This window comes from Halichoerus grypus, chromosome 3 (genome assembly GCF_964656455.1).
Source record: "Halichoerus grypus chromosome 3, mHalGry1.hap1.1, whole genome shotgun sequence".
NCBI classification, from domain to species: domain Eukaryota; kingdom Metazoa; phylum Chordata; class Mammalia; order Carnivora; family Phocidae; genus Halichoerus; species Halichoerus grypus.
In genome coordinates this window covers 146215238-146220063 of record NC_135714.1, presented here as the reverse complement: position 1 = coordinate 146220063, position 4826 = coordinate 146215238, and positions in this window count along the sequence as shown.

Sequence of the window (4826 nt, the reverse complement as noted above, 5' to 3'; positions counted from 1 at the left end):
CTTTTATGAAGCTCTTCTAACCCTTTTCTTTCATGTGCAGATAAATGGCAGTCATCTAAATGGTGATGCCCTAATCACATCTGAAAGACAACCAAAGTCCTCTGACATGTCACAGGAAGTCACGGTCTACTGCCTGTGGATGACTAGACTGTCCTCTCATCAGGGAGCCCTGTTTCAATATTGAACATATGGACAACTAAAAATTTATTTCCTCAGACTTGAGTTAATAATAGCTATAGCTCTAAGGACTGGATTTGTGGGCGGTGGGGAGGGCATAGGGGAAGTAAACTTGGGAGGTGCCTGACCCCAGAGGTACCAAAGTTACTTTTTAACAATATCTCCAGGTGATACATATGTAGTCCAGGTACCTATTAGGTACATTCTTTAAAACAATTCTTTGACTCACTGTATTTACTAATCAGTATAGCATAGAATATTGATATACAGTATAGTATACTAATCAATATACCATTAATTTAAAGTTTACTACTGCAAACGAGATTCACATCCTCCTTAAGCCTGAAAAAAATGTCCTTCCCCTTAAAAACAGAGCGCAAACCATGAAATGTAAAATAGCCAACTCTGCAGATTGGGCTGAAGAGCATATAAGCCATTTCCCCTTTGTATGAAGTTCAAGGTAAAAAAGCCCTTAGGTCATCTTGTAACCCCCACGTTTTGCAGAAGATTGACTTGCCTTACCCAAAGAACTTTTGTTGAATTGTCAGTCTCCAGTGTCACTTATCCTGTCAGCTGTCTTCTTAAAATAGTTTGAGATACTCTGATACTTACTCTTTTTGATACAAAGTATGAGTAGACTATTTGCAAACACTTCCAGCCAGGATTTTTAATACGAGCAGCTTGTCTCATCTCCCCAGTTAAGCTGCAGGTTTTTTAAGAACATGTATTTTATCAGTATGTATCCCCCCCTCAGTAACACAAACCTTTGAATATGTATTTATTTGTTGAACAAAATGACCCTATTCCATGCTGCTAAGTGCCTGATAAAATCACACTAGCAAGATTTGGGAAACTATTTTGAGATGCCCTTAAGGTAAGAATTCTTGACTTCTCAGACAATAGAATGTCTTCTGAGGTCAAAAATCTCCTCTGCTCTTACAGCCTATACCTAGTATCTATTCTTATTCCCATGGCCCAGGCTGCCTTTGTAGGTCATTAAGATTCTTTCTTCAAGAGATGTTTTATATAATAGCTTAGCCAAACTAAACTGAAAATATCCTTTTACCTTCCCTTTCATTACTGTACTGGAACTTTCATAGTTCTGATGGGGAGGTCTCAGGAGGTTTTAAGGAACTGCCACATTTCAGTGTGTAAGCATCTGCAGGTCCTGGCCCCATCTGAACTAAGCTGTAAGAGGACAGGAACATTAGCTCACACATACTTTGATTAGAAAAGGTGACCAAATCACATTGGATCTTAAATAATTGAACATTTTATAAGCTCCTGAGCCTTTTCCCTCAGATTTCCTTAGTTTCTAAGGTACCTAATATTGGGGGCAGTATTCAGAAATAGTTAACATACATCTTTTAAGTACTGATTATTCAAATCAGCTATCTTGCATTAAAGCAATCTTCTTAGCTAGAAATATTAGCCATTTAATAAATTCTGCCATTCCTTGATCCAACAGTTTCAAATATAGTTTGTAGTTTTTTTTAAAAAATATGCCTTCTTGTGATCAGTAATACAGATTCTAACAGGACTTCTTATCAAGGAACAAATTAAAATGAAGGGGGACAAAAAAAAGATCAGCTTTTCATCCTTTGCTTATACAAACCTAACATGAATGTGTATTTTCAGAAAGCCAGGCGTTGTGTAACAGCAAAGATTGAATTGGATACCAATGCCAAGAATATGGCCATTATCATCTGGATACTGTAGTTGCGGATTTCCAGTCTCAAACTCCAAGTTGTGTCAGAGGGCTGGAAACAGGTTTCAGGAGGTACTCACCTTCCAACTACTGAACATTTTTCATTAAAGAGCAAGCTCCTTACAATACAATACCAAACTTCTCTTTCTCTTTCCTTCACTGAAGCACAGTCCGCTAACCTAGTTTGCCGAATATTTTTATCTACCTAGGATGTGGCCATCCAATGGCTATAGTCGCTTCCAAGCACCGCCTATCTACTTCTGTTCTCAGAACACGTTCTAAATGCCTAGACTCCCAAATGAAGTACCTTAACTCGGTAAGAATCTAACAGAAAATTACTACTCAAATTTAGCTAAGCTCATTCCTGGAGCTTAATAACGGGGTATAATCTCTCAAACACACATGTGGAAAGATACACCCAAGGGAAAAAATGAAAGCTATAAAACAATCCAAGGTAGTGCTACATATTACGTCGCCACAATGACAGATACCTGCTATCTATGCAGATGATCCTGATACCCTAAACCTCACAGTTTATTCAGTATCTAGACCAGGGGTCAACAAACGTGCTGAGGGCCAAATCTGACCCACTTGTTTTTGTCAGCGGGAAGCCTGCTTCTCCCTCTCCCACTCCCCCTACTTGTGTTCCCTCTCTTGCTGTCTCTCTCTGAAAATAAAATCTTAAAAAAAAAAAAATTGTATGGAGAAACAGCCACACCCGTTCATTTGCGTATTACGTGGGCCTACAACGGCAGAGTAGTTGCAGCAGATTGTTACGGCCCCCAAAGCCTAAAATATTTACTATCTGGCACTTCACGGTGGAAAATTTGCTGACTCCTGATCTAGATGGTCCCCCTCTTTAGCTATCAACTCCAAAGTCACACCCTAGACCTTGTCAGCACCAATAATGCAAACCCCCTCCCTAATCTCAGTTTCAAGCATCCTACTGTCCAAAATATCACCACCCGTCTTTTCCTCCCTCTTTTTCTAGTCCCCAGCTCCACCCAGTTTTCAAACCCACCGTAGCCTACACCAATTCACTGATCTAACAAACAGCCTTTTTCACTATTCTTCACTTGGTATTCTTGCTTCCCTCTTCACCCAGCCCTTGTATTCCACTCTCCATCATTATGATCACTCCCTCATCTACTCCACTGCCCCTCTCTCCATTAGCTGTACTTACGTTAGAAACTTAAGCCTGATAAAAAGCTGCCTACTCCTACTTCTGCTCAGTATCAGGTGGCTGGGGAAAAAAATACAACCATGACAACTGGTCTTGTTTTAACCTCAAGTTGGTCATACTACTGCCCATTAAATCCTACTACTGTCACATCTTTCCTCAAACATGCAACAGTACCTCCCAGCCCTCAGTTTATTTATTTCACTAAGAAAAAACAAAGTAACTTCCCCAAAATCTCACCCCACACTACCAACTACCCAATATACTCTGCCTCTTCCACATTGCTATAAATGTTGCTTAATGTCCCAAGAGCCATCCCCTCTTGCCTACTCAAAGACCTCTCTCTCTCTTCAAATCAATTTTCCCTCTCCAATATTCCTATCAACAACAAAAGCTGTAATATCCTGCATCCTAAAACAAAATACTCTCACACATCCAGTTTCTGGAAAACTCAGCAAGAGTTGAAATAGTTGCCTTTTGGGGGCGACTGGGTGGCTCAGTTGGTTAAGCACCTGCCTTCGGCTCAGGTCATGATCCCAGGCTCCTGGGATAGAGCCCCGCATGGGGCTCCCTGCTCAGCAGGAAGGCTGCTTCTCCCTCTCTCTCTGCCCATTCCCCGCCCCTGCTCATGCTCTCTCTCAAATATATAAAATCTTAAAAAAAAAAAAAAATAGCTGCCTTCAATTCCTTTCATCAATCTCTGTCAAACCCACTCCAATCAGACTTTTGCCTGATCTGAGCCTGCTTTGATCAAAGTTATCCATTATCTCCCACTGGGCAACTTTCAGTCCCCATTTACTTCACTGATCCTCCTTGAAACTATTATTCACTTGCCTTAGGGGACCACCTTTCTCTTAAAGGCACCAATCTTCACCCTACCTCACTGGTTGCTCCCTCTTCTGCTGGCGCCTCATCTCCTCAAATCTAAATATACATGTATGTCAATGCTCAGTCCACTCTGTCCACTGGCTCAGGATGATACCTCCCAGATGTTTTAGGTCTCTTAGGCTGGACCTTCCTCCTGAACTTGAGTCTCGGTATATATAACTGCCTACTTGACATCCCCACTTGGAAGTCGAAAAGTCATTTAAAACTTAATGTCTTAAAACCAAAATTCCTCTGTATACAACCTCAAATCTGGTCTTCCTGAAGTCATTCCCAGTTCAGTCAGTGGCCATTGGAAACATCTTTTACTCCTCTTGTATCACTCCACATTCGATCCATTAGCAAATCCTGCCTCTGCCACCTCCAAAATGTCTAGAATCCAGCACTTGAATGACCTCCACCACCCCAGTCAGGTTCAAGCCTCTATCATATCTTACCTTGATTATTCCGAGAGCCTTCTAATTGGTCTCCCTCCATCCACCCCTTCCCCATTATAGTCTATCCCCAACAAAGCAGCCAGAGATCACGTTAAGTCAGATCATGTCACTTTTCTGCCACACTGGCTTCCCATTTTATTCAGAATAAAAGTCAAACGACTATATCCCTAACTTCTTTTCTCCTCTTACACCCTACTCCCCACTCCAGCCACAGTGACCTACTTGGTATTCCTTGTACCTGTCAGGTGTATCCCTCCTCAGGATGTTTGCATATACTATTTCCTCTTCTTAGAACATTCTTCTCACAGATAACTGTATCATTCCCTTACTTTTTTTAGGATTCTGCTCAAATGTCACCTTATCCCTGAGGCCCTTTTTCATCACCCTCTATAAAAAATAGCATCCTCCCAATTACTGATTTTTTGGGAATTTTTGCCTG